The sequence below is a fragment of the Oncorhynchus masou genome, chromosome 10 (assembly GCF_036934945.1).
Source record: "Oncorhynchus masou masou isolate Uvic2021 chromosome 10, UVic_Omas_1.1, whole genome shotgun sequence".
In the NCBI taxonomy this organism is placed as follows: domain Eukaryota; kingdom Metazoa; phylum Chordata; class Actinopteri; order Salmoniformes; family Salmonidae; genus Oncorhynchus; species Oncorhynchus masou.
The window spans coordinates 4,483,258-4,502,840 of NC_088221.1; positions in this window are offsets into that span (position 1 = coordinate 4,483,258).

Here is a 19,583-nt window from a genome sequence, read left to right on the forward strand (position 1 = left end):
GCAATCTATAACACACCTCGTTCATCCTCCTCAGGACTTTGAATGGCCTCACACACTGCGGCCCCAGCTTCCGTCAGGGCAGGCGGAGGGGAATGATTTGGGTCGAGAGCCAGACCCTGTCCCCTGGTGCGAACACAGGGGCCTCACTGCGGTGGCGGTCAGCGCTCTTTTTCTGCCGTTCACTGGCCTGCCTGAGAGAATCCTGGACTGCCCGCCAGGTCTCTCTAGAGCGCTGTACCCACTCCTCCACCGTAGGAGCTTCGGTCTGACTCGGATGCCACGGAGCCAGGACCGGCTGGTAGCCCAATACGCATTCAAATGGCGACATGTTCGTGGATGAGTGACGGAGTGAGTTCTGGGCCAACTCTGCCCACGGGACGTACCTCACCCATTCTCCTGGCCTGTCCTGGGAATACGACCTTAGAAACCTACCCACTTCCTGGTTTACTCTCTCCACCTGCCCATTACTCTCGGGGTGATAACCAGAGGTAAGGCTGACCGAGACCCCCTGACGCTCCATAAACACCCTCCAAACCCGGGACGTGAACTGGGGACCTCGATCAGATACGATGTCCTAGGGAACCCCGTAGTGCCGGAAGACGTGGGTAAATAAAGCCTCTGCAGTCTGTAGGGCCGTAGGGAGACCAGGCAATGGGAGGAGACGGCAGGACTTAGAGAACCGATCCACAACGACCAGAACGGTAGTGTTCCCCTGAGATCGGGGAAGATCGGTAATAAAATCTACCGAGAGATGAGACCATGGCCGTTGTGGAACCGGGAGGGGTTGTAACTTCCCTCTAGGCAGATGCCTAGGAGCCTTACTCTGAGCGCATACCGAACAGGAGGAGACATAGAGCTTCACGTCCTTAGCTAAGGTGGGCCACCAGTATTTCCCCCGAAGAACCCGTACTGTCCTCGGAATCCCAGGATGACCAGAAGTAGGTAGTGTGTGAGCCCACCGAATCAATTGATCACGGACACCAAGCGACACGTACCTACGACCGGTCGGACACTGTGAAGGCGCAGGTTCAACCCTCAACGCCCGCTCGATGTCCGCGTCCACCTCCCATTCCACCGGGGCCACCAGCCAAGAGGCTGGAAGGATGGGAGTAGGATCGATGGACCGGTCCTCGGTGTCATAGAGACAGGACAGTGCGTCGGCCTTCGTGCTATGGGAACCTGGTCTATAACAGATCGTAAAGCTAAAGCTTGTAAAGAACATGGCCCACCTAGCCTGACGCGGATTCAGTCCCCTCGCCGCTCGAATATACTCCAGATTGCGGTGGTCAGTCCAGATGAGGAAAGGGTGTTTAGCCCCCGCAAGCCAGTGTCTCCACACCTTCAGGGCTTTTACCATAGCTAGTAACTCCCGGTCCCCCACATCATAGTTCCGCTGGACCCAGCTTCTTAGAAAAGTAAGGGATGTTTGACAAAAAATGAGCGATGGAGTGCTGCATCAGATGACCTGGCCTCCGCAACCCCCCAACCTCAACCCAATTTAAATGGTTTGAGATGAGTAGGACCACAGAGTTAAGGAAAAGCAGCCAACAAGTTCTCAGCATATGTGGGAAATCCTTCAAGACTGTTGAAAAATAATTCCAGGTGAAGCTGGTTGAGAGAATACCAAGAGTGTGCAAAGCTGTCATTAAGTCAAAGGGGTGGCTACTTTGAAGAATCTAAAATAGAAAATATGTTTTGATTTGTTTAACACTTTATTGGTTACTACATGATCCCATGTATTATTTCATCATTTTCATGTCTTCACTATCATTCCACAGTGTAGAAAATACTAAAAATAAAGAAAAACCCTTGAACGAGTAGGGGTGGTACTGGTACTGTATATAACATACAATTGGTTGCAAAAATGTTGTATAATAATTGAAATTAGAATTATTTAATATATAAGTTCATAAACCATGTGCCATGGAATCGGTACATTGAAAATCTCTTCCCAACTCTTTTGCAATCTACAGTTGTAGTTGGAAGTTTAAATACACTTAGGTTGGAGTCATAAAACTAGTTTTTCAATCCGTCCACACATTTCTTGTTAACAAACTATAATTTTGTCAAGTCGGTTAGGACATCTACTTTGTGCATGACACAAGTAATTTTTCCAACAATTGTTTACAGAGACTTTACAGTCACTTATAATTCACTGTATCACAATTCCATTGGGTCAGAAATTTCCATACAGTAAGTTGATTGTGCCTTCAAACAGTTGATGATGAAAATGATGTCATGGCTTTAGAAGCTTCTGATAGGCTAATTGACCTAATTTTAGTCAATTGGAGGTATACCTGTCGATGTATTTCAAGGCCTACCTTCAAACTCAGTGCCTCTTTGCTTGACATCATGGGAAAATCAAAAGAAATCATCCAAGACATCAGAAAATTGAAAATAAGCTCATTGGATGCAATTCCTAAGGCTTGCAAAGGGTGTCAGCAGTCTATGTTCAAGGTTTCAGGCTTGTTTTTTCCAAAACGAGTAAGAATAATGAGTTTTAGTACAAGGACAAGGGCTTGGAAATGTGTGTGTGCGCGCCATGAAGACATTACGCTAAAATCGGTTTCCTATTGAACATACTTCTTTCCGAAATAAATATTATAGTATGATATCATTTTAGGGTATCTGAGGAGTAAATAGAAACGTATTTTGACTTTTCGAAACTAAGTTTGGGTAGATTTTCGGATTCCTTTGGATGACAATTCAGAGGAAGATTTTTTTAAAGTAAGTGAATATTTATTTGTCATTTGTGAATGTATGAAACCTATGCCGGTGGAAAAATATTTTGATGAGGGGTGCCATCCTCAAACAATCACATGGCATGTTGTTGCTGTAATAGCTACTGTAAATCGGAGAGTGCAGTTAGATTAATATCAGCTTTCAGCCAATATAAGACACTTATATGTACATATGATTATCTATTTAAATTGCGCGCCCTCCACTTTCACCGGAAGTTAGCGGGACCCCTAGCCCTAAGAAGTTGCAAGGCCGACAGACAAGTTCCTTACTTTTCCCCCTTCCACTTGCCTCTTTTTGTGGCAATGATGCAATTATTTGGCTGTAATTTTGGGTAGGGCAGACATTTCCATATATTTGTTTAGCTGCATGTGTGACATAACTCCACCAGTCCTATTTATGATATAATTGTAAAAGATGTTACCTTTTTTTATGTTTAAATGTTATCGAAAAAATGTTTTTATCAATTAGTGTATTTGAGTTTAACCACAATATTTAATGTTTTATTTGTTAATTTTTTTCTGGTGGATTAAACTGAAATGTGACTCGTTTTAGGAAACTAGGTGAAACATTTATTTTAAAATCAAATATGCGTTTTATGGCAGATTTGCCTTCTGGAACATGTGAACTTTCATTTGCCTTAATAACAAACTTGTATGCTTGTATATTGTATCAAATACAATTGTTAAATTATTAGCCTAGTTGGTTTAGCCACAGAAAAAGCTGGCAACCTTCCCGCTTGCCATGGACGGCTGAGATAATGAGTAGGCTTGACGTGCCAAGAGATGAGTTCGGATTGGTCTGCCATGTAGCACGCTTCTATCAGGTATCAAGGTAAGACCCAGATGCAGACTATGTCGAAGTAACAACGTTTATTACAGCAACAGGGGCAAAGGTACAAGACGACAGGCAGGCTCAGGGTCAGGTCAGGCAGATGTTGGTTATCCAGAGGTGGGGCAAAGGTACAGGATGGCAGGCAGGCTCAGGATCAGTCAGAGTGGAAGGCAGGTGGGTACAGGGTCAGGACAGGGAAGAGTCAAAAACCAGGAGGATGAGAAAAGAGAGACTTGGGAAAATGCAGGAGCCGACACAAAAACGCTGATTAGCTTGACAAACAAGACGACTGGCAACAGACAAACAGAGAACACAGGTGTAAATACACAGGGTATATTGGGGAAGATGGGTGGAACCTGGAGGGGATTGGAGACAATCACAAAGACAGGTGAAACAGATCAAGGTATAACATGAGCTGGTCCGTATGTGTAACGGTTTTCTTTATGCGAAAGAGAGTCGGACCAAAATGCGGCGTGGCTATTGAGATTCATGTTTAATGAAAAAACAAAGGAAACACAAATCAATACAAAACAATAAATGTAAGGTGAAAACCGAAACAGCCTAAACTGGTGCCAACTAACACAAGAAAGGAACAGGAACAATCACCCACGACACACTCAAAGAATATGGCTGCCTAAATATGGCTCCCAATCAGAGACAACGATAAACACCTGCCTCTGATTGAGAGCCACTTCAGACAGCGATAGACTAAGCTAGAAAACCCCACTAAGCTACAATCCCAATACCTGTGAAAAACTCCAAGACAAAAACACACCACATACCAAAACCCATGTCACACCCTGGCCTGACCAAATAAAGAAAGAAAACACAAAATACTAAGACCAGGGCGTGACAGAACCCCCCCCCCCCAAGGTGCGGACTCCCGGCCGCACACCAAAACCCATAGGGGAGGGTCCATGTGGGGGTCTGTCAACGGTGGCGGCTCCGGCGGGGGACGTGGACTCCACTCCAACAAAGTCTTAGTCCATTTTCCTCGCGTCCTTAGATAGGCGACCCTCGCCGCCGACCTTGGCCTAGTAGCCCTCACCAAGGGCCCCACTGGACTGAGGGGCAGCTCGGGACTGAGGGACAGCTCGGGACTGAGGTAGCTCGGGACTGAGGGGTAGCTCGGGACTGAGGGGAAGCTCAGCACTGAGAGGAAGCTCAGCACTGAGAGGAAGCTCAGCACTGAGAGGAAGCTCAGGCAGGTAGTTGGCTCTGGCAAATCCTGGCTGGCTGGTGGTTCTGGCAGATCCTGGCTGACTGGCGGTTCTGGCAGATCCTGGCTAACTGGCGGTTCCGGCACATCCTGGCTGACTGGCGGATCCTGGCTGACTGGCGGATCTGGACGATCCTGGCTGACTGGCGGATCTGGAAGAATCTGGCTGACTGGCGGATCCTGGCTGACTGGCGGATCTGGAAGATCCTGGCTGACTGGCGGCTCTGGAAGAGTCTGGCTGACTGTCGGATCCTGGCTGACTGGCAGATCTGGAAGATCCTGGCTGACTGGCGGATCTGGAAGAGTCTGGCTGACTGGCGGATCCTGGATGACTGGCGGGTCTGGAAGATCCTGGCTGACTGGCGGATCCTGGCAGACTGACGACTCTGGCTGCTTCTTGCAGACTGGCAGCTCTGGCGGCTTCTTGCAGACTGGCAGCTCTGGCGGCTTCTTGCAGACTGGCAGCTCTGGCGGCTTCGTGCAGACTGGGAGCTCTGGCGGCTCCTTGCAGACTGGCAGCTCCATGCAGACTGACAGCTCTGGCAGCTCCTTGCAGACTGCCAGCTCCTTGCAGACTGGCAGCTCCATGCAGACTGGCAGCTCTGGCTGCTCCATGCAGACTGGCAGCTCTGGCTGCTCCATGCAGACTGGCAGCTCTGGCTGCTCCATGCAGACTGGCAGCTCTGGCTGCACTGAACAGGCAGGAGACTCCAGCAGCGCTGTAGATGAGGAAGGCTCTGGCAGCGCTAAACAGGCGGGAGACTCCGGCAGCGCTGGAGAGGAGGAAGGCTCTGGCAGCACTGAACAGACGGGAGACTCCGGCAGCGCTGGAGAGGAGGAAGGCTCTGTAAGCCTGATGCGTGGTGCTGGCACTGGTGGTACTGGGCCGAGGACACGCACAGGAAGCCTGGTGCGGGGAGCTGCCACCGGTGGGCTGGTGCGTGGAGGTGGTACTGGATAGACCGGACCGTGCAGGCGCACTGAAGCTCTTAAACGCCGAGCCTGCCCAACCTTACCCGGTTGAATGGTCCCGGTCGCACTGCCAGTGCGGCGAGGTGGAGTAGCCCGCACTGGGCTATGCAGGCGAACCGGGGACACCATGCGCAAGGCTGGTGCCATGTATCCCGGCCCAAGGAGACGCACTGGGGACCAGATGCGTAGAGCCGGCTTCATGGCACTTGGCTCGATGCCCACTCTAGACCGGCCGATACGCGGAGCTGGAATGTATCGCACCGGGCTACGCACCCGCACTGGGGACACCGTGCACTTCACAGCATAACACGGTGCCTGCCCGGTCTCCCTAGCCCCCCGGTAACCACAGGAAGTTGACGCAGGTCTCCTACCTGGCGTTGCCATACTTCCTGTGAGCCACCCCCCCAAGAAATTTTTGGGGCTGACTCAAGGGCTTCCATCCACGCCGCCGTGCTGCCTCCTCATACCAGCGCCTCTCTGACTTCGCTGCCTCCAGCTCCTCTTTAAGCTGCTCCTGTTGCCTCTTCTCCTGCTGCACCTTGGGGCGGCTAGACTCCCCTGGTTTAGCCCAGGGACCTCTCCCGTCAAGGATTTCTTCCCAAGTCCAGAAGTCTTTATTTTGCTGCTGCTGCTGCTGCTGCTTGTTGTCACGCCGCTTGGTCCTGTTGTGGTGGGTAATTCTATAATGGTTTTCTTTATGCGAAAGAGAGTCGGACCAAAATGCGGCGTGGCTATTGAGATTCATGTTTAATGAAAAAACAAAGGAAACACGTATCAATACAAAACAATAAACGTAACGTGAAAACCGAAACAGCCTAAATTGGTGCAAACTAACACAAGACAGGAACAGGAACAATCACCCACGACACACTCAAAGAATATGGCTGACCAAATATGGTTCCCAATCAGAGACAACGATAAACACCTGCCTCTGATTGAGAGCCACTTCAGACAGCGATAGACTAAGCTAGAAAACCCCACTAAGCTACAATCCCAATACCTGTGAAAAACTCCAAGACAAAAACACACCACATACCAAAACCCATGTCACACCCTGGCCTGACCAAATAAAGAAAGAAAACACAAAATACTAAGACCAGGGCGTGACAGTACGTAGGTAATCCTTTCTAACACTGCTTTTTTTTATACCAAGTAGGACCGAGTAGGACCGAGTTTTGAAATCAGTGGAATTAGATCATGATAGCTAAGGAGATGGCATTTGATTGCAAATATGCAGATAGAGTTGAAAAGATAACACAATGAAACACCTGTCTCCAGATTACATGTTCAAACAAAGGGCAACCATGGCATCCGTGACAGAGAGGATGATGCGTCCATCTATGTATACAAGTATAGTCTAGCTACAGTTTCAGATATTATACGTGTCAGAAAGTAATTTTAATTTCAAATTAAAATGTACTGTTAGCTAGCTAGCTATCGTTAGCTGGCTGGCTCTCTAGTTCACGTTAACATCTGAGGGATATTTGCATTGATAGTAATAGCCTAATGTTAGCTAGCTAACATTGAACCTGGTTGGTTAGTTACCTGCAGATTAATGCAGGGTAGTAACATTATGAGTTAGGATTATGGTTAAATGTTTAGCTAGCTAACTAGCTAGCTACATGTCTAAACAAAAGACTTCACTATGCAAGTAACCATTTCAATAGACTGCTCATGGTGTCACTGTGACACCTGTTGAGAGACATAGCTGGTAAATCCCCTCTGAAAATCACCTTCCATTTCAGAGCATTTCAGAGTGTGCCAGTGCACAGAATAACTAATACATTTATGAATGCTCAAAACCCGTTGAATATGGCCAGTTTCTGTAAACGTTGGCAAAAAAAGCGCAATTAAATTGTTGCCAGAAGCACAGTTGCAGTCACCAACGCTCTGGATAACATAACAGCCTAACCAGTTCTGCTAGGGCAAGTAAAATGGTCACAGTGAGCTGTTCTCTCATTTGTGTCTGGAAGTAGCTGGCAAGCTAGCCAACATCAGCCAGTAAGCGTGGGTGTTTGAGTGCAGTTGTTAGGTCAGAATACGCTAATCAACCTTACTCCTTGGCCAGAATGTCCAGTGTGCGCTCTGGGTGCTCCGAGAGCGAAATGCTGTGAATTTACAAACAAACAATCTGACAACGCTTTGAGTTTACAAGCGCACAGAAAACACTCTGAAAAGATTAAAATTACGAACACACCTGTAGTATAAACCAGCCTTTAAAGTCTTGAAATCTTTGGTTGTTTAGTACATGGCCTTATGTGAATCCTTAAAGATATGGGTGGGGCTAAAGCTTAAGAGGGTGTGAACGATGCTGAATGGGTGTAGACAATGAAGAGCTCCCCAGTATGTGTGCCAAAACATTCACGAGACATTTTCTCAAAAGTGATTTTACAAGTTTATCAACTTTCAAAGCAGAATTACTTCCCCATTGTTCCTCAACTGTAGTGTATGATGTACACTTTTCTAGCTTAGAGGCTATACTTTTATCCAATGTAAAAAACTATATTTCAAATGTTACTACATAAGACCGAATCGAGCCGGTCGGTCACAAATTGCAACCTACATTCTATGGTTTGTTTAAAAAATTATTAGTTTTCAAATAACAAGGAACTGCGAGGTTGTAATCTGGATAAAGGGAAATTGCCATTCTTAAACATGGGGTGTGCCCGTTTACTATGGGAACGTTATTTTTCCAAAAATGAAAATTTAACCTGTTGCGACTCTAGGGGCAGTATTTTAATTTTTGAAAAAAAACCGTTCCCGTTTTACACGGGTTATTTTGTCAGGACAAGATGCTAGAATATGCATATAATTGACAACTTAGGATAGAAAACACTCTAACGTTTCCAAAACTGTAAAGATATTGTCTGCGAGTATAACAGAACTGATGTTGCAGGCGAAAGCCTGAGAAAAATCCAATCCAGAACTGCCAAACGTGAAGAACAAACGGAGCTATTTCGCCTACAAAAATAATATTTTTTGAAAAAAGGAACATTTGCTATCTAACTGAGAGTCTCGTGAGTGAAAACATCCGAAGCTCATCAAAGTTAAACAATTTAATTTGATTGCTTTTCTGATTTCCGTAACCAAGTTACCTACTGCTAGCTGGACATAATGCTATGCTAGGCTATCGATAAACTTACACAAATGCTTGTCTAGCTTTGGCTGTTATTTTGAAAATCTGAGATGACAGGGTGATTAACAAAAGGCTAAGCTGTGTCTCATTATATTTCATTTGTGATTTTCATGAATAAGAATATTTTCTAGAGATATTTATGTCCGTTGCGTTATGCTAATACGTGTCAGGCGATGATTACGCTCCCGCATGCGGGATGGGGAGTCAGTAGAGGTTTTAAGCCCTGATTTTCTAACCCCTTAATATTATTGTTTTTAACAGCTAACATTTCGATGGCAGTAATAAATATATATGCCGATAGTGGGCAACCTTGTTTTATTCCTCTTGACAGTTTAAAACTTTCTTAGATGTATCCATTATTTACTATATTACACCTAGGGTTACTATACATAACCTTAACCCATTTTATAAGAGATTCTCCAAAATTGAAATATTCCAGGCATTAATATACAAACTCCAGTCGTAAATTACCAAAGCCCTTCTCAAAATCATCTATAAATACCAGGCCTGGTTTCTCATAGTGTTCTATTGTTTCCAGTAGTTGTCTTATATTATCTCCAATGTATTGTCCATGTAAAAAACCTGTCTGTTTAGAATGAATAATATTAGACAATATAATATTTTTATATTTACCATTTGGACCCTGTTTCAGTAATAATGAAATCAGTAATAATGAACATGTTTGTTGTCCAGCTTTTCTTGGAAAGAGTAATCATCAGAAGCAGCCATTGTAGTTAATTACTTAAAAATCTTGTATAGACAGTTGTCGTGAATGAGGCTAGTCAGTATGACCTGGTGACTCCTCCTGTCTCTTTATATGGTAACACTGAGACAAGGACATTTAAAAAGAAGAGGAAGAAAGACAGGAAGTGGCCACAACCACAGGCAGCTGGGGAGTAGCAAGACCCAGTCAAAGGCAGAGAGGAAGTGACTGGTGCTGGTAGACTGTATGCAGATGATCCTCTGCCGGAGATCGGAGGTTCATTTTATATGGCAACCCCTTCAGATCTCAGCCCTGTGATGGGAGTTGGTAGTTTCCTGATGGCACGTGGGCCTTGAAGCAGATGACTTAGCAAGTGTGACTCAACCGTGAGGGTGTTGCCCGGTCAACTAGAAAGGGAAAATCAGCCACTAGCAGGAGTGTCTGAGACTATGCCGAGTTATTAAAAATATTATAACCCCGTGATTGAACGTATCCTGCGTGAAAGGCACAATAACACTTCGTAAGAGCCGGCCATGCTAAAATTACGTGTTGGTCTTGTACACAGAAATAGCCCCCGCTGATGAGTGTACCTTTTCACAAACTACCCATGAAGGGTTATCAGTAAGAAGGCCTGAGCTAACCTCTGTGGCAAGGATAGATAGACCAAGACAGGTGACCTGGGTTGATAAAGTGGAGCCCAGAACTGCACTGCTAACTCAGCCTAGGGTAGGACGATAGGGAGGCCCCCTCACTGGGAAAGAGGCTCAAACTGCAGGATAATCCAGGCCTGGGCGTGCCATGGGAGTTGTGAGCCTTAATAAATGGAAGGACACTGAGCAACATGGTCATGGTCAGACAAATGAATACTAAAAAAAGCATAGGAAAATAAAGTTCTAAAAAATGACATCATTGGTTGAACTCTCCAGGTGAGAACATTCCAAAATACAGCTACAGTGCATAAATATGTCTGAAACACCTGCTCATTATTCATTATTGTATACAGTGGGGCAAAAAAGTATTTAGTCAGCCACCAATTATGCAAGTTCTCCCACTTAAAAAGATGAGAGGCCTGTAATTTTCATCATAGGTGCACTTCAACTATGATAGATAAAATGAGAAAAGGGGATTTTTAATGAATTTATTTGCAAATGATGGTGGAAAATAAGTATTTGGTCAATAACAAAAGTTTATCTCAATACTTTGTTATATACCCTTTGTTGGCACTGACAGAGGTCAAACGTTTTCTGTAATTCTTCACATGGTTTTCACACACTGTTGCTGTTTTTTTGGCCCATTCCTCCATGCAGATCTCCTCTAGAGCAGTGATGTTTTGGGGCTGTTGCTGGGCAACACGGACTTTCAATACACTCCAAAGATTTTCTATGGGGTTGAGATCTGGAGACTGGCTAGGCCACTCCAGGACCTTGAAATGCTTCTTACGAAGCCACTCCTTCGTTGCCCAGGCGGTGTGTTTAGGATCATTGTCATGCTGAAAGACCCAGCCAAGTTTCATCTTCAATTCCCTTGCTGATGGAAGGAGGTTTTCACTCAAAATCTCACGATACATGGCCCCATTCATTCTTTCCTTTACACGGATCAGAGGTCCTGGTCCCTTTGCAGAAAAACAGCTCCAAAGCATGATGTTTCCACCCCCATGCTTCACAGTAGGTATGGTGTTATTTGGTTGCAACTCAGCATTCTTTGTCCTCCAAATATGACGAGTTGCGTTTTTACCAAAATGTTATATTTTGGTTTCATCTGACCATATGACATTCTCCCAATCTTCTTCTGGATCATCCAAATGCTCTCTAGCAAACTTGAGACGGACCTGGACATGTACTGGCTTAAGCAGGGGGACACGTCTGGCACTGCAGGATTTGAGTCCTGACAGCATAGTGTGTTACTGATGGTAGGCTTTGTTACTTTGGTCGCAGCTCTTTGCAGGTCATTCACTCGGTCCCCCCATGCGGTTCTGGGAATTTTGCTCACTATTCTTGTGATCATTTTGACCCCACGGGGTGAAATCTTGCGTGGAGCCCCAGATCAAGGGAGATTATCAATGGTCTTGTATGTCTTCCATTTCCTAATAATTGCTCCCACAGTTGATTTCGTCAAACCAAGCTGCTTACCTATTGCAGAATCAGTCTTCCCAGCCTGGTGCAGGTCTACAATTTTGTTTCTGGTGTCCTTTCACAGCTCTTTGGTCTTGGCCATAGTGGAGTTTGGAGTGTGACTGTTTGAGGTTGTGGACAGGTGTCTTTTATACTGATAACAAGTTCAAACAGGTGCCATTAATACAGGTAACGAGTGGAGGACAGAGGAGCCTGTTAAAGACGAAGTTACAGGTCTGTGAGAGCCAGAAATCTTGCTTGTTTGTAGGTGACCAGATACTTATTTTTCCACCATAATTTGCAAATAAATTCATTAAAAATCCTACAATGTGAATTTATGGATTTTTTTTCTCATTTTGTCTGACATAGTTGAAGTGTACCTATGATGAAAATGAAAGGCCTCTCTCGTCTTTTTAAGTGGGAGAACTTGCACAATTGGTGGCTGACTAAATACTTTTTTGCCCCACTGTAGGACTGGAAAAACACCCCAAATGGTGTCTAGCAGTGAAGTTTCCCTTTCAGCTACAGTATCTGGCTCGTATTCTTCCTGCTTTGTCCCCCTCCTCAAAATATTTCTGTCTCACTCTGAGCAATGTAAAGTTGGAGGTTTTACATGTCTAGTTATAATAATTCTTAGCTATCTGAATCTGTTATTCCAAATCGCTGTTTGCCATATTGGCTTTCTTTTTGTGGGATGCATGCTGAATTACTTAGCCTGTAAGAAATGCTATCATGGCCTCCCAATCTACTCCTGATGAGAAATCAAATCACATTTTATTCGTCACATGCTTCGTAAACTATATACAACAGGTGTAGACCAATAGTTAAACGCTTACTCATGGGCCCTTGTCAAGCCTTGGTCTTAGTATTTTGTGTTTTCGTTAATTAGTTGGTCAGGCCAGGGTGTGACATGGGTTTATGTTGTTGTATTTCATAGTGGGGTTTTTTAGTTATTGGGATTGCGGCTGAGTAGGGGTGTTGCATAGGTTTGGCTGCCTGAGGCGGTTCTCAATCAGAGTCAGGTGATTCTCGTTGTCTCTGATTGGGAACCGTATTTAGGTAGCCTGGGTTTCACTTTGTATTTTGTGGGTGATTGTTCCTGTCTCTGTGTTTGTGTTCACCAGACAGGCTGTATAGGTTTTTCACGTTCCGTTTGTTGTTTTTGTATTTATAAGTTATTTCATGTATCGTCATTTGTTTCATTAAAGACATGAGTAACCAACACGCTGCATTTCGGTCCGACTTTCTTGCGACAAACGAAGAACGCCGTTACAGCCCTTCCCAAAAATAGAAAAATTATAATTATTAACTATTTAAATAACTATGTAGCAGTCATATGTCTTGGGGTTAGAAGCTGTTCAGGGTCCTGTTGGTCCCAGTATCGCTTGCCGTGCGGTTGTAGAGAGAACAGACTATGACTTGGGTGGCTGGAGTCTGGCAATTTTTAGGGCCTTCTTCTGACACCGCCTGCTAGAGAGGTCCTGGATTGCACAGCCATACGCACTACCCTCTGTAGCTCCTAGTGTTCGGATGCCAAGCAGTTGCCATACCAAGCGGTGATTGAGTCAGTCAAGATGCTCTCAATGGTGCAGCTGTAGAACCTTTTGAGGATCTGATGACCCATGCCCAGCCTCCTGATGCATCAAACTCTTTGCGTTCCGGCGGAAGTCGTTTATTGTCAATGGAGCATTCCGCAACATTACGTTGTGGGTGCCATACAGGGCTGCGGTGCGTTCTGTGTTCCGCATGCATTATATATTTTCAACTCGTGTGTTGCTTTACCATGAGTTGGTACAATCGGAAGTACAGTCACAGATTACAAATAGCTAGCTTTTAGCTAGTTGAAAAGTGAAGCATATGTGTGTCAAGTATGGAAAATGTGGCAAAACAAAAGGCTTATGCATCTGGTGGACATCAGACATGAGGGGGAAGAGGCATTGTTGTGCCCCCTTCAAGACCGTGTCGGTGTGTGCGAACAATGATCGGAACCTGAAGCTCTCAACCTGCTCCACTACAGCCTCATTGATGTGGATGGGGACATGCTCGGCCTTCCGTTTCCTGAAGTCCCCGATCATCTCTTTTGTCTTGCTGACGTTGAGTGAGAGGTTGTTGTCCTGGCATCACACTGCCAGGTCTCTGACTTCCTCCCTGTGGGCTGTTCCATCATTGTCGGGGATCATACCTACATCCGTCATGTCATCATCAAACTTAATGATGGTCGTTGGAGTCGTGCACGGCCACGCAGTTGTGGGTGTACTGGGAATACAGGAGTGGATTAAGCACGCACCCCTGAGGGGCCCACATATTGGGGGTCAGCGGAGCGGTTGTGTTGTAGCCTACCCTCACCACCTGAGGGAGGCCCATCAGGAAGTTCAAGGTGTAGATGCACAGGGAAAGTGTTTAATCCCAGGGTCCTTATCTTAGTGAGGACCCTAGGTGGCAGGGTAGCCTAGTGGTTAGAGCGTTGTACTAGTAATGGAAAGGTTGCAAGTTCAAATCCCTGAGCTGACAAAGTACAAATCTGTCGTTCTGCCCCTGAACAGGCAGTTAACCCACTCTTCCTAGGCCATCATTGAAAATAAGAATTTGTTCTTAAATGACTTGCCTAGTAAAATAAAGTGATGGTTTTGCAGGGCACTATGGTATTGAAAGCTGAGCTGTAATCAATGAACACTATTCTCATGTAGTTTTTACTTTTTTCCAGGTGGGAAAGGGAAGTGTGGAGTGTAATAGAGATTGTGTCATCTGTGTATCTGTTTGGGTGGTATGTGAATGGGTGCAGGGTATCTGGGATGATGGTGTTGATGTGAGCCATGACCAGCCTTTTCAAAGCATTTCATGTCTACAGATGTGCGTCCTATGGGGCATAGTCATTTAGACAGGTTACCTTGGCGTTCTTGGACACAGAGACTATGGTGGTCTGCTTGAAACATGTAGGTGTTACAGACTGGGTCACGGAAAATGTCAGTGAAGACACTTGCCAGTTGGACAACGTATGTTCAGAGTATGAGTTCTGGTAATCTGTCTGGCCCTGTGGCCGTGTGAATGTTAAACTATTTAAAGGTCTTACATCAACGATGTAGAGCGTGATCACACAGTCGTCCGGAAAAGCTGGTGCTCTCATGCATGTTTCAGTGTTGGTAGCCTCGAAGCAAATGTGGAGGGCATTTAGCTCATCTGGTAGGCTCGCATCACAGGACAGCTCGCGACCGGGTTTCCTTTTGTAATCCATGAGAGTATGCAAGCCCTGCCACATCTGACGACCATCAGAGCCAGTGTAGTAGGATTTGATCTTGGTCCTGTATTTACGCTTTGCCTGTTCAATGGTTCGTTTGAGGGCAGGAATTCTTAAAAGCATCTAGATTAGTATCCCGCTCCTTGAAAGCGGGAGCTATAGCCTTTAGCTCAGTGCGGATGTTGCCTGTAATCCATGGCTTCTGAATGGGATATGTATGTACGGTCACTGTGGGGACGATGTCATTGATGCACTTATTAATGAAACCGGTGAATGATGTGGTAAACTCCTCAATGCCAACGGATTAATTTCGGGAACATATTTCTGTGCTAGCGAAGCAGTCCTGTAGCATAGTATCCGCTTCATTGGACCACTTCTGTATTGAGCGTGTCACTGACACATCCTGCTTGAATTTTTGCTTGTAAGCAGGGATCAGAAGAATATAGTTCTGGTCAGATTTATCAAAAGCTTTGTATGCATTTCTCTGTGTCGAGTAAAGGTGATCGAGAGTTTTTTCCCCCTCTAGTTGCACAGGTGACATGCTGGTAGAAATGAGGTAAATCAGATTTCAGTTTACCTACATTAAAGTCACTGGCAACTAGGGGTGCTGCTTCTGGCTGAGCATTTTTCAATGGAGGGAGAAAAGAAAACGGTCTTAACTAGATTCTCTCAAGTACTTAACAAGATGGTGTTCATGTTCAATGAGAGCTTTGAGACAAGCTCCCGTCACTTCTGGTACTTTAGGGAGGACTGCATTCAGTAGTGTGTGCTTAAGGACCTTATGGCTCGTTGAGTGTGGTCTTAGTGCCTGCATTGGTTTGTGGTGGTAAATAGACAGCTAAAAATAAGATGAAAAATGTTTTGGTAAATATTTTGGTAAATAATGTGGTCTGCATCTTATCATGAGGTAGTCTAACTCAGGTGAGCAGAACCTTGAGACTTTCTTAATATTAGAGTTTGCGCATCAGCTGTTCTTACCAAAGAGACACACCTCTCATCTGAGCTTCCTCAACGTTATCGTTTTGTCCTGCCGATGTATAGAAAAAACAGCTTGTTTTATATGTACCTTGTCCTTGATCAGTGATGACTCTGAAAAACATAATACATTACAGTTCTTCAGATCACATTGATAGGATAGTCTCTAACGGGGTTCATCCAGTTTATTCTCCATCGATTGCACATTCGCCAATATAACGGAGGGTAGAGACGGTTTATCCACTCTCCCACGTATTCTCATCAGGTATCCATATACACAGACAGTGTAGTGAAGAAGACACTCCCAAAATGTTACAGATGCACAATTGGGAGCATCCTGTCAGGCAGTATCACCAAACGATACGGCAACTGCACCACCCGCAACTGCAGGGCTCTCCAGAAGGTGGTGCGGTCTGCCCAATGTATCAAAGGGGGCACACTGTCTGCCCTCCAGGACACAGCACCCGATGTCACAGAAAGGCCCAAAAAATCATCAAGGACATCAACCACCCGAGCCACGGCCTGTTCACCCCACTCTTGTCCAGAAGACGAGGTCAGTACAGGTGCATCAAAGCAGGGACCGAGAGACTGAAAAACAGCTTCTATCTCAAGGCCATCAGACTGTTAAATAGCCACCACTAGCCGCCTACCACCCGATTACTCAACCCTGCACCTTAGAGGCTGCTGCCCTATATACTGTACATAGACAAGGAATCACTGGTCACTTTAATAATGTTTACATACTGCTTTACTCATTTCATATGTATATACTGTATTTTATTCTACTGTAGTAGAAGTCAATGCCATTCTGACATTGCTCTCCTTATATTTATAAATTTCTTAATTCCATTATTTTACTGTTAGGCTTGTGTGTATTGTTGTAAATTGTTAGATATTACTGCACTGTTGGAGGAACACAAGCCTTTCAATACACCCGCAATGACTTCTGCTAAATACAGTATGTGCATGTGACCAATACAATTTCATTTAACGAGTCTCCCTGACCCTGCTGCTGAAAAACTTCCTCAAAGCATAATAATGCCACCACCATGCTTCACTGTAGGGATCGTGCCAGATTTCCTCCAGACGTGACGCTTGACATTCAGGATGAAGAGTTCAATTTTGGTTTCATCAGACCAGAGCATGTTGTTTCTCATGGTCTGAGAGTCCTTTAAGTTCCTTTTGGCAAACTCCAAGCGGGCTGTCATGTGCTTTTTTTTACTGGGAATTGGCTTTCGTCTGGCCACTCTACCATAAAGGCCTGATTTATGGAGTGCTGCAGAGATGGTTGTCCTTCTGGAAGGTTATCCCATCTCCACAGAGGAACGCTGGAGCTCTGTCAGTATGACCATCGGGTTCTTGGTCACCTTGGTGGTTCCAAACTTATTCAATTTAAGAATGACAAAGGTCACTGTGTTCTTAGGACCTTCAATGCGGCAGAAATGTTTTGGAACCCTTCCCCAGATCTGTGCCTCGACACCATCCTGTCTTGGAGCTCTACAGACAATTGCTTCGATCTCATTGCCTGGTTTTTGCTCTGAAATGCACTGTCAACACTGGGACCTTATATAGACAGTTGGTTGCCTTTTCAAATCCGTTTCAATTGAATTTACTACAGGTGGACTCCAATTAAGTTGTAGAAATATCTCAAAGATGATCAATGGACATAGGATTCACCTGAGCTCAATTTTGAGTCCCAGAGCAAAGCATCTGAATACTTATGTACATAAGGAATTTCTAAAAACCAGTTGTCGCTTTGTCATTATGAGCTATTGATGAGGAATTTAACAAAACAAAATGTGGAAAAAGGGAAGGGTCTGAATACTTTCTGAAGGTACTGTGTACTGTACTTCCATTCATATTTTCAACTGGTACATGGGGACCTTCAGAAGAGTCTTGTGGCCTGTGGGCATCCTAGAGCAAAGCAACCTACATGTACGTGTGAGACTTACCTTTCCACAGATGGGTAATAGGGTGTAGCCCAAACGGTTCACACGCTAAAGACAGAAGTTGGCAGATCGGCTGTACTTACTTCAGATGAGTCCCAAGATGTTTATGGGGGTCATGGAGCAAAATGGAGAACACCATCGTGTTCATGAGAGTCTCGTATTTTCAAAGAGGGATCATAATTGGCCAAACCGTTCGGACGCAACAGACTATTTTGTGAGAAGATCCATTTTCGGGATATGGAAGTGTGACATTGGCGGATACGGTGGATTGAGACACATCCAATGCAATACAACTGGTCTCTAGCTTAAACTGAAGAATGTTCATGGGAATTTTTGTATTATGCTTCTGCTGGGGCCCAGACATCGACTTGGGGGTTTTAACCACATTGATAATTAAATACACTGAACAAAAATATTAACGCAACATATAAAGTGTTGGACCCATGTTTCATGAGCTGAAATAAAATATCCCAGAAACCTGTTTGGATCCCTGTTAGTGAGCATTTCTCCTTCGCCAAGATAAGCCACCTGGCAGGTGTGGCATATCAAGAAACTGATTAAACGGCATGACCATTACACAGGTGCACCTTGTACTGGGGACTTGTGCAGTTTTGTCACACAACAATGCCACAGATGTCTCAGATTGGCATGCTGACTGCAGGAATGTCCAAAAGAGTTGTTGCCAGAGAATTTAATGTTAATTTCACTACTATAAGCCGCCTCCGTTGTTTTGGAGTATTTGGCAGTATGTCCAAACAGCATCACAACCGCAGACCACGTGTAACCATGCCAGCCCAAGACCGCCACATCCGACTTCTTCACCTGCAGGATCGTCTGAGACCAGCTACCCAGACAACTGATGAAACCGAAGAATTTCTGCACAAACTATCAGAAAAGCTCAGGGAAGCTCATCTGCGTGCTCATCGTTCTCAGCAGGATCTTGACCTGACTGCGTCATAAACAACTACAATGGGCAAATTCTCACCTTTGATGGCCACTGGCAAGCCGGAGAAGTGTGCACTTCCCGGATGAATCCCAGTTTCAACTGTACCTGGCAGATGACAACAGCCTGTATGTCGTGCCTCATGGTTGCGGTGTGATTATGGTATGGGCAGGCATAAACTACAGACAACGAACACAGTTGCATTTTATAGGTGGCGATTTGAATCCACAGAGATACCGTGACGAAATCCCGAGGCCCATTGTCATGCTATTCATCCGCCATCATCACCTCATCTTTCAGCATGATAATGCACAGCCCCATGTCGCAAGGATCTGTACACAAATCCATGGCCTGCATACTCACCAGACATGTCACACATTTAGCATGTTTGGGATACTCTGGATTGAGGTGTACGACAGCGTGTTCAGGTTCTCGCTAATATCCAGAAACTTTGCACAGCTATTGAAGAGGACTGGTTATCTGACCCAGTCCCTACTTCGTCTTTAAAACCTGTTAGGGATAGGGATAATACTGCCCCCTTTGGATGAATTGTGTGCCCATAGTAAACTGAATAAAAATCTGTCCTAAATGCTAATATATGCATATAATTATTATTATTGGATAGAAAACACTCTGAAGCTTCTAAAAACCGTTTGAATTATGTCTGTGAGTAATAGCAGAACTCACAGGGCAGGCAATCTCCCAAACTAGCAACTTTGACGTCATCGCCCCCTTCCTTCCCAACCAGTTATGGATCTGGAAACACT